This window comes from Miscanthus floridulus, chromosome 11, assembly GCF_019320115.1.
Source record: "Miscanthus floridulus cultivar M001 chromosome 11, ASM1932011v1, whole genome shotgun sequence".
In the NCBI taxonomy this organism is placed as follows: Eukaryota; Viridiplantae; Streptophyta; class Magnoliopsida; order Poales; family Poaceae; genus Miscanthus; species Miscanthus floridulus.
In genome coordinates, this window is record NC_089590.1 from 63,730,773 (window position 1) to 63,742,360 (window position 11,588).

The 11,588-nt window shown below is 45.2% G+C and overlaps 2 pseudogenes; one reads left to right on the plus strand and one right to left on the minus strand.

The window, feature by feature from the left end:
• Window positions 1-683: 683 nt before the first annotated feature.
• On the plus strand, window positions 684-2,894 carry LOC136490987 (uncharacterized protein At4g19900-like; annotated as a pseudogene).
• A 159-nt stretch (window positions 2,895-3,053) lies between these two features.
• On the minus strand, window positions 3,054-5,770 carry LOC136490986 (probable polyol transporter 4; annotated as a pseudogene).
• Window positions 5,771-11,588: the final 5,818 nt, after the last annotated feature.

The following is an 11,588-nucleotide window of genomic DNA, read 5'->3' on the forward strand; positions in this document are numbered from 1 at the left end:
TGCTAAGGTTCATGAATCGCGCGCCATCTCGCTCGTTTCTCTTCTCCTAATCGTTTATTACGCCAAGAAATGGTCGCGATTCATGAGAGCCAAGTTGTGGTCGTGAACATGTGCCCATGTTAAGGATCGATGGCCTTACGGTCTGCATGACGCGTATATATATATAGGACTAGAGAAACGCTCATTAAATTAAGCTTCTTGAGACTGCTAATAAAAAATTTACATACATACATATACTCCACCCGTCCCTAAATAATTGTTGCTTTTGGTTTTCGTGATGTAAGTTTGACTGATTTGTAGAAAAATACATATAATATTTATATCTCTAAATAAATTTATTATAAAAATAGATTCGACGATATATCTAATGATATTAATTTTGTACCATAAATATTAATACTTTTATATCTATTTAGTCAAAGTTGTTTCTCGAAAAACGAAAACAATAGTTATTTAGGAACGGGAGGGAGTATGATTCAAGATAAAGGGATAACTGGAGTATCATATTTTTCTTTTAATCCTACATTAATGGGAGGACACAAGCTAGGATATGTATACACTACTAATATTTTCCTAAAGTGCACAACCAGGAGAAATCCTTTCTCATATATGGAAAGGAAGCATACAAGCACGCTGCACATATATAGCATCCTAACTAATGATAAGTATCTCGCAAAAAAAAAACTAATGATAAGTAAACGATCATATCCATGCTAATGACAGCACATAGCATAGTATAACTAACTTTCCCCCGAAAAAAAAAAGCATAGTATAACTAACACCAGTGGGCAGTGGACTCTGAATTAAACACAAACCCTAAAGCTAGCAAGTGGCAAGCAGGAACTCTACTTAATTTTAACCTGTCAGCAAGAGCAGCTGTTCATGCGGATGGCGCCCCTTGCCTTCCCCTGCTACAATGCGAGGACCAGATCGATCGAAATGGCTCCTCACGTACACAAAGCAGAGGTCACGTACGTGCACTGTGTACAAGGCAGTAGCACCCAAGGTGCAGCAAGCCAAGAACGAAATGGTCACTCCTGCATCTCCGACGACGATGCCGGCGGCTCGGAAGCCGTTGCCCTTGCTCCTCCTCTCCCTCTCGCTCCCCGCCCTCCTGCTGGTGCTCTCCCTCGTCTTCCTGCTCTCGCACACCACCTTTAGCCTCCTCATCTGCCCTCTCCTCCCGAGGCTGTCTTCGACGCGCAATGCGACGAGCGGCGCCAGTCGTACTGGTACCAGTCTCGGTGTCTCCATGGACGAGACCTTGCAAGCCTTCCATGCCTCGATGCCGACGACACCTTCAAGGCGCAATGCGACGAGCTCCAGTAGTAGTACCAGCATTATTGCTGTCTCAGTGGACAAGACCTTGCAAGAAGCATTCCATGCCTTCGCGGCGGCGCCACCGCCGCCGCTGCCGTCGTGGCCGCCGGCTGCTCCGGCTGCTATGAGAAGCAGCAGAAAGAAGGCGTCCGCGAAGAGAAACAAGAGCCTCCTCAAGCTCCTGCTCAGGAAGACACCGCAGACGCGGCGGTTCGCGGCGCGGGCGGACGAGCTTCTTCGCGGCGCCGTGCACCGACCGCTTCTTCATGACGTGGCTCTCCCCGCTCGCGCAGTTCGGTCGCCGCGAGCTCCTCGTCCTGGAGAGCCTCTTCAGGTGGCACCGCGGCGGCTGCCTCCTCGTCGCCTCCGATACCATGGACTCCGCGGGCGGCAGGGACAAGCTGAGGCCGTTCCTCGAGCGCGGCTTCCGCTTAGCCGTCGCCTCGCCGGACTTTGCCTACCTCCTGAACGGTACGCCCGCCGAGGCGTGGCTCGGCGCTGTCCAGCGCGGCGGCGTCAGCCTCGGGAGCGTCCCGCTCGGGCAGAACCTCTCCAACCTCCTCCGCCTCGCGCTGCTCTACAGGTACGGCGGCATCTACCTCGACGCCGACGTCGTCGTCCTCAGGCCGCTCTCCGACCTCCGCAACGCCATTGGAGCGCAGGCCGTGGACGAGGCCACGGGCGACTGGAGGCGACTGAACAACGCCGTGATGGTGTTCGACAGGGCACACCCGCTGCTGCACGAGTTCATCGCCGAGTTCGCCGCCGCGTTCGACGGGAGCAAGTGGGGCCACAACGGGCCGTACCTTGTGTCCCGGGTGGCGTCGAGGCTACGCCACCGGAGCCCGGATCTCGCCTTCACGGTGCTGCCGCCGCGGGCCTTCTACCCCGTGCACTGGAGCAAGATCGGCGGACTGTTCGTTGCACCCAAGGATAGGAAAGACAAGAGGTGGGTGAAGGCCAAGGTGGAGAACATCAAAGGCGAGAGCTTTGGCATCCATCTTTGGAACAGGGAGAGCAGTAGGCTGGAAATGGAGGAGGGGAGTGTTGTTGGGACGTTGATTTCAGACAGTTGCCTGTTCTGCAATTCTTCCATGTTTGTAAAGCAAGGATAGGATAGCAGGAGATTCTGCACATTTGCAGCTGAAGTGAGATATTGGTATTTTGCAAGATGAAGCACGTACATCTTACTTGAAGGAATTGGAATGACATACGTAGTACAGAATTTTTGAACTTCTAAGTATCAGAAACTATCTTACTGATTGACAAGCTACTTCAGGAGAGTGCCATTTATAAATCGGTGTTCTGATTGAACTATCCCAACGGGACCTGTGGGAATATGAATATGATCATCAAGTAGCCACTTCGATAGGGAGTGCAAAGTTATCAGAAAATGGTATGACAACCAGAAGATCTGACAAGACTACATGTTTTCTTTACATTCATCAAACATTGCTGTTTTTCGTCCTCGAGAGGAAAAAAGAAGAATCTTATCATATCTGTCTTAGTGAAAAAATATGTATATATCTGCGCACGTAAAGAAATATCAGAAACTAATAGAACAGAGCCTTCAAAGCCAATGAAGAACACATGTAATTCTGAAGGCTATCCTAACATGTCATGGTTTTGAATGGGTTGGAGCATCAGATACCATGCAAACAATATTCTGCAAATAACAACTAACACTCATTTTTGTGTTATAAAAATGTACTTTGTAGAAGAACTTTTTTGCGAGTATATTCTTTCCGTGGGAGATACAACAGATGTAAGATCATACATGACTGACCGCCTCCCAGTAAAATCATTGACATTTTAGACTAACATCACAATTAATCTTCTATGTTGCACCTATGCCTATCAAGCTTCTCTGTTCTCACATCGGTCGTGGCTCAGTGTGGCCAGATAATTTTTGAAACTAAAGTTCAGAATCCAGCTGGTCCGGTTGGCTCGTCATTGAAACATGGAGCTAACAAGAAGTTTATTGTTACTACAAATATCAACCAAGAGGCACAGACATCTTGTTACTCGGTATTAAATGCTGTGTATCCTCAAGCTCAATTTCACCTCCTCCCCATTCGTCCCCACTTTCGAAACATCATTTCGATCTGCTCCAGTGTTTTCCCTTTTGTTTCTGGCACACAAAAGTACACAAACAGTACAGAGATAGTGGATATTGCAGCAAAGACGAAGAACATTCCTGCCACTGATATAGCACGGGCCATAGAAAGGAATGACATGGAAACCAAACCACTGCTCACTCTACCACCTACTTGACCAAGTGCTGACCCTTGAGCTCGTAATCTTAAAGGAAATACCTCTGAAGACAAGACCCAACATATTGGTCCCATGCCAATTGAAAAGAATGCCACATTGCCACAAACTGCAAAAATTGCTAGGTCGATACCAACACGTGGAGACATAAGCCCCACTGGCATGCTTTTGCATTGTAAGTGCAACCCCTAAGAGAAATAAGCAGATAGTCATGCCAATGGTGCTCACATAAAGAAGTGGCTTTCGTCCAACTTTATCAATTAGGAAAATTGCAACCAAGATGAACACTGTCTTAGTGAAACCCACGGCAACAGTTGCAGCAAGAAGCTCCTGATCAGACTTGATCCCAGCATCTTTGAAAATTGTTGGGCTGTAATAGACAGTAGCATCAATTCCTGTGATCTGTTGGAACAATTGAATACCGCAGCCAGCATACAGCATCCGGCGAACGGCGGGAGAAGGGTTCAAAAGTTCCCTCCACACTTCTTTGTCCTCAGATTTCATTGATTTCATAAGACCAGCGGCTTCCTCGATCTCAGCCAGCCGTTCTTCAACTTCAGCTTCAGACTCGCTAATCTGCAGCAGCACTGCCCTTGCTTCTGAAACTCTCTTCTCCATCATCAACCACCTAGGGGACTCTGGGATCACAAAAAGCGCAAAGCCAATGAAGACTGACGGGAGGATACCGACACCAAGCATAATCCTCCAATTGATGTGCTCAGAAAGGCCTGAGAAGGCATAATTGGAAACATAGCCAAGGAGGATCCCTAAATTGATGCAGATCTCAGGAAGTGATGTGAGAGTCCCACGGGCGCCTGCGGGGGAGATCTCAGCAATGTACACTCCAGATACCATGGCACCAAAACCAATGCCAACTCCAGCAAGGAGCCTCCCGATCATAAGCACAGTGAATGATGGAGCAAATGTCATGATGGCTGCGCCCATCTGGAACACAATTGCACCGAGGCCCATTGTCCATTTTCTGCCAATTGCATCAGATGTTAGCCCCCCTGATAGGCTTCCCAAGAGTGAGACCACGCTCAGACAGCCTACTAGGATTTCTTGCTGAAACTCGGTTATGTGAAGATCTTTCTGCATGTAGATGATCGCGCCACTCATTACGCCAACATCTGCAGATGAAAACACGAATCTCGGATCACCAAAACTGAAAAACGTTACACAGCAAGAAGAATTGATTTCTGAGCATCGTGATTGTCAGCAGACATGAAAACTCAGTAAGCCTGGTTTCAGATGCTGGTTTGCACAACCAGAACAAAGGAGAAGCCAAGATCCTACAGTACTTGTGAAACATAGAGAAAAGGACAAACTAAGAGGATCTCAAACTCAGTTCATGTGAAAGGTTGCTGCTTGCAATCACCAAAAGCCCTCCTATAGTTGCTAGTAGCGTAAGAACGAATCTAGCTGTTGTCTCGTGGAAGGCATGAAAAGCGTTTCCATCCAGGCCAGGCTGCAAATTGCTATCGCTGTCGGAATCACGCTACGATTCCATGATGGACTAGGTGAAAACTAAATTGCCAACAAAAAAAAAGATGCCAATTTCATCCGTAAGCTTGGATCCCCGTGGCGCGCCGCGAACTCACCGTAGCCGAGGAGGATGGCGTTGAGCGAGGCGAAGACCGCGCAGGCGTACACGAACCGCTCCCTTCTCCTCCTCTCGCTCTCGGGTGCCGACGGCCTCCTCCGCCCCTCCGTCCCCGCGTCCGGCTCCCGCTCCTCGCTCCGATCAAGAACCGCGTACTTGTTCCTGCCGCCATTGACCGCTGCGCCGGCGTCCGCCATCGCCTTGCTCCGCTCTCCCGGCAGCTAGCTACCCGGTGGAGTTTCCTCGCCGCGGATTGGTGCTCGTTCCGGAGATCATCAGTGGCCCGCGCCCCCCCCCAAAATCCAATGGAGCGCGAGGAAGGTGGGAGGATGTCGATGTGGTGTTGGTGTTCTTGCTCCGTTTCGCTCTCCCGTTTTGCCAGTTTCTTTAGGGGTAGGTGCGATTATTTCCATTTCTTTTCTTTTATATTTTTTGAAAGGTCATCGTTTCCATTTCTTATCGAGGAAATCCTCAGGACTACAAATCTTTTTCAACAAAATCCCTCCTTGCACGATGCAGCAGAGTAGCAGGGACCAAACTGGGATTTGGAGACCTTTCGAGGTTAACCTTGGTAGTCGATGATTTTGTCTGGGTCATATTCGTACTCGGTTTTGACGTAGAAAAATGTTGGAAGCACCACTTGGACGAGATATGCCGTGTCACCACCTCTCCCGTCCTTCACGGAAGGTGTGTGATTGACACTACTATATACTCGCTTCGTTCTTAATTATAAACTGCTTTTATTTATTTTATACATCTATTTTATTATGCATCTATATATAATACTATGTCTAGATCCATAATAAAATAAATGAAAAAAATCAAAATAACTTATAATTTGGAATGGATGGAGTATTTATTATAAAGGGCTAAATGATGGTGCTTGATTGTGGAAAATGAGATGGTTTAGTGGCTTAAGATCTACCAGGCGGCAACACGTACAAGATAGACAGATAGTCTGGTGAAAATTAAAGCCCACTTGTGATAAATAAACTGGCATAGCAGTAACACAGTAACTTGGGTTTGTGTATTTGTGATCGTCCCTGATAGAACGTAACTACTATTAATATCTTTTCAGTTGTCTCCTGAGGATGTCGCTTTCATTCGAAGTCTAAGCAAAGACATGGCGGTTTGGACTAATCAATCCTCGAGTACGAACGGAAAAATATCAGAAAGCTCCCCGGTCCACGTCATGACAGTAGATGTCCCCAACTCCCCCCATTCCATACGATTCCTTTGAGCGCGTTCTTTTCAAAAACTTCGTCTCTTGCCTGAATTTGCCGAACACGGACGACAGTACATCACAGGCTCACAGCAGTCTGGTGAAGCTACTGTGGCCCTGGTCGCTTCGCGAGCCGAAACATTGTTCCGACTAATTTGTTGTGAGAGAAAACACTGCTCTAGCTAAAAAAAAAGTTGAAAAGTACGAATTATAAGAGAACCTTCGTTCTTCTTGCTTCTTTATTCTTTGTTGATTGAAGATGGTTTGGTCTTGCCACTAGTCTCAAATACAGTTGTTGTTAGCGCTAGCGCAAGGTTATTAGCAGTTGGAGGTTGAGGGCGGGAAATAAAGCAAAAGACAACGAACAGTCTCTTGACATGGAACGGGTCAAACAACCGGCAGCTGGCCTGTTTGGACTTTGGAGCTTGTTGTTTGGAGTTTGGGACCTCCCTATGCGCCCATGCTAAGCTCCTGCGACGAAGACGGGTGTCCAAACTGGCTCGAGAGTTCACCGATCGTCACACCCGACAGCAGAAATGGATGGTTTCATTTCAATGGTTGGTTTGGAGTTAAGAAGCAAGATGATGATCCTATACCATGATCTATTCGTCGAATCCCAGGCTCCCAGCGCGCAAAAAATTTGAATTTCGTCCCTCTCCCTCGGAAAGAAAACGATGGCAATTTGCAGTCCATGCAGGAGGAGCACGTAGAGGGAACATGGACTGACCGTAACCGAGGAGGATGGCGTTGAGGGACGCGAAGAGCGCGCAGCTGAAGGCGTAGCGCTGGCCCCGCCCGCGCCGCTGCCTCTGCGCCTCGGCACGGTGCGCCCACTCCGCCTCGTCCAGCTCCTCCCCCTCCTCAGCCACCTCCATCCTCCTGTACTCCCGCTTCGTCGCCATTGCCGTCCTCATCTTCACCAACTCCATGATCTCCTTCCGCCGGCTCCGGCTCTCCGGCGCCGTGCTTGTGCCTAGCTAGCTAGCCTCCTTGCTTGCCAACAGCTGCTACTGGTAACTACTACTGCGTTGTGACCTGCATATGCAGATCTGACGCGAGGGCTCCGAATGTGGCTTTAGCGTTCGCTCGCTCCGGTTCATCGCACAAAAAATGGTTACTCAAGGACCTCTGGAGCTTATTTTAGAGTCGCCTCCACGTTCACGGCAGGCCGTCATCTTTTTCTTCCTATAATTCTATGTTGCAAGTGGCACGGGTACAGCGACTTGCGAACAGATACCGGTCTCAGAGTTGAGACTTCACAAGTTCAGATCTGTTTGGTTCCGTTTCACGAGGACGGTTTAGACTAAGGCCCCGTTTAGTTCCAACCCAAAAACCAAAAATTTTCAAGATTCCCTGTCACATCGAATCTTGCGGCACATGCATGGAGTATTAAATGTAGACGAAAAAAAAAACCAATTGCACAGTTCATCGAGAAATTGCGAGACGAATCTTTTAAGCCTAAATAGTCCATAATTGGACAATTTTTGCCAAATAACAACGAAAGTGCTACAGTAGCCAAAAGCCAAAAATTTTCGGAACTAAACACGCCCTAATAGCTAGTGGTACCAAAGCTTTGGAGGTCAGGATGGCCATAACTTTCAACCAAAGTACAGGATGGCATTGCAGAGTTTATAAGGTACTACAGCCTACAGGGCCTTAAGCCTGACTAACTTGTTTCTGCGGTCTTACACGAATCTCGGTGCCTTGCAATTTGTTTGCAATAATGCATAGATTAAAAAAATAGCACACAAGGAATGCTTAGAGAGAAACAGCAAGACCAACAAACCAATATAATAGCGTGATTATGTCGAGCAAGGGGCTGCTATCCACTTATCTTATCCAGTGCAAGAACTAAGCAAGTTTGGAAGGTCAACTGACTGACTGCCTTACTATACACTTAATAAGGCATCGAAGAACAAAATGGGAGATAAAGGTTTTTTATTCAGATTTTGTTGGGAATTTAACTTCGTTAGAAAACATAGCCCCAAACTTTGGAGCTGAAACCTTAAAATTCCGTAACAATATCTGTTTGCAGAGAAAAAGGGAGCGAAGGCAAAATTTTGATTTCGTATGAAAAGATGCGGCTTCGCTTAGGAGATGGAGAAATCAAGACGTAGAAGAAGTCGATACCAAGAGCGAAGACAAAAGTTTGGCTTCGCTAATAAGAATTCGACTTCGCTGATTAACGAAGACAAAGAAAGGCGGAGCAGAAATCAACTAAGTCAGAAGACAATGTTTCTCAAAAGAATCATGGCTAAATAAAAGAACGCAGACGGAAGTAGTGCAAAATGACCACTTCACCCTTGAAGTACAAAAGGGATGTAAATATTTGAGTTATGAGTAAAATAATCATTTTATGTAAAATATGAAGGCTGGCCCCTATAAATACCCCCTCTGACATGTATAGTATGATCATGAAATGAATACAACTTTGTCTTGTGTTCAAACTTTTGATGCTTGAGTAATTTCTTACCCAACATCGGACGTCCACCGTTTGTGTGTGCTCGAAAACTCTCATGACCACGCGAAGCTAATGGGCAGACCTAACAAAAAAGTTACCATTGAGGTAACAGAAGATGACCCACCGACAGTCGAAGACCAAAGTCTCGAAAAAGATACACCCCAAGACCCAAACTCTTCAAAGGCAAGCGAAGCCGAAGAACAAAGACTCAAAGAATTAGAAGAACAAGTGCTGAGAAAGCAAAAAGAACTTGAAGAATGTCGCGCAAGAGCAAGAGAAAAGTCTCTCAAACAAAGAATAGAAGAAACCGAAGCCACTCTTCGAGAACTAAATGAACAACTTCAAAGCGCAAGCCACGAAGTTATACATTTAAATGAACCAAATTCAACAACAAAGGCTTCTCAAAAAAAGAAATCCCAAAAGTCATTCATATCAATTGACACAAGCTCTCCCTTGTCAATAAACTTGCAGCTAGCACAATGGCCCTTGGGGTACAAATTCAACATGATACCAACTTTCGATGGCCAATCTGACCCAAGGCAATTTTTGATGAGTTTCAAAGCCGTAATAATTTTTGAGGGTGGCGATGAAACTACACTAGCAAAATCTCTTCTTATGGCAGTTAAAGAACCAGCACAACAATGGTACTCTTCGCTAAAAGCAAAATCCATACATTCATGGGATCAACTTAAAGCAAATTTACTTGTAGACTTCCAAGGATTCCAACCAGCTGGCCTCACAGATATAGATCTATTCAATTGCAAACAACAAATCAAAAACCCCTAGGCCAGTACTTCAAAAGATTCATTCAAATCAAGGCACAAATTCCAAATATCCCAGACGAAGTGGTAATAATAGCCGCAATTAAAGGGCTTCGAGTAGGCCAATGTGCTTCTCATCTTGCTCGAGAAAAACCAAGTACAGTTGCTAAACTTTACGAACATTCAAAAATATTACAAGTCAGATGATGATTACAGAAAAAAGAATTAAAGAAGAAAACAACTTCAGGGCTCAAATCAAGCAAAGCAACAATAACTTCCATCCTCCAAGACCAAACAACTATGAGTGAAGACCATTTACACCGCACAATCAAGTCAATCAGATTGAGAATGACAACAATTCAACAACTAAAAGTGATTATGCTCACCAAAACCAATATAACCAGCAAAGTCAATTCAATGAAAGAACATTTGAAAGAGGAGGATTCGGCGCAAGAGAAAGAGGAGGAAAAGGAAGAGGAAAAGCACCTTTAAAACCTAAAGATATGTACTACATTATTCATGACAAAGGGGCTGGACATACATCTAAAATGTGTCCCAAAGTAAAAAAACATCGAAGAAGCCCAAGAAGAAAATAGGGCACCAAGCCAATAAAAATTGTCAATCATGTGAGGCAAGAACAGCAAAGTCCTCATCAAACTTATTATCCAATGCATTATGGACATACCCAAACCCTACTTCCAGGGCCACCTCCTGCATACAACTATGAACCACTAGCAATGTATCATCCCATGCAAAATCAATGGAAGCAAAATCAATCTCAGCAATCCAATGTTCAATTAGCACAACCCGAAGCTTCAGTTGCAAACAACAACCCACAAAGCAACTAGGCTAAACAAGAGAACAACTCCCCATCTGTTTCAGCGGTAAACAATAAAGCAATCATCCCAAGTAGAGAAAGAACATTGACATCACGGGTGGAAATAGCATGGACCATGAAAGAACAGTCAAAGAAGAAACTACTTCCGAAGAATAAATTTAATTTCAATGGAAGGCCCATATAAGAAAACAAGATGGTCCCATCTACCAATCACATTTTCAGAAGAAGACCTCCAGCCTGAAAGATTACTCACATATGAATGCTATGGTAATCGAAGCAAACATTGATGGATGGGCAGTCTCAAAAATATTGGTTGATGGAGGCAGCTCCGCTGACTATTATATTCACATCAATAATTGACGCCATGAAAATCATCGCAAAATACTAGGAAGAGCTGAGCATCCACTTTATGGCTTCGGCGGAAAAAAGATCCACTCAATTGGAAGAATAATTTTACCAGTTTCTTTTCGAACAGTAAGCAACGCAAGAACAGAACAAATTGCATTTGATGTGGTGGACATGTACTATCCATACAATGCACTCTTCGAAAAAGGAACTTTAAATGCATTCGAAGACAGTCATAAGCTACTCATATTTATGTATGAAAATGCCAGCAATAAATGGAGTAATTATAGTATATGGAGACCAAACTGAGGCAAGAAATATTGAAAAAGAATACACTCCAGGACAGAAGAATGTTCACGCAATCGCTAAAGAAGAAGAAAAAGAAGAAACAGAAAATGCGAAGCCTCAAACAAAAGCTCAAGCTTATGAAGAGACAAAAAAGTACCTCTCGATCCATTTGTCCCAGATAAACAAGTCATCAATGGTACTAGAGTTTCTCAAGAAGAAGAGGACAAACTTGTGGAATTCCTTCGAAGCAACAAAGATATATTTGCTTGGTCATTAAATGACTCAGGAGGAGTCAGCAGATACATAATTGAGCACAAATTAGACATCGATCCAAAAGTTGGACCAAAAAAGCAAAAGTTGAGAAAACTAGCCGAAGACAGAGTTCAGGCTGCCAAAGCTGAAATTCAAAGATTGCTCGATGCAAAAGTTATAAGAGAAGTTCAATTCACAACCTGGCTCGCAAACACTGTCATGGTCAG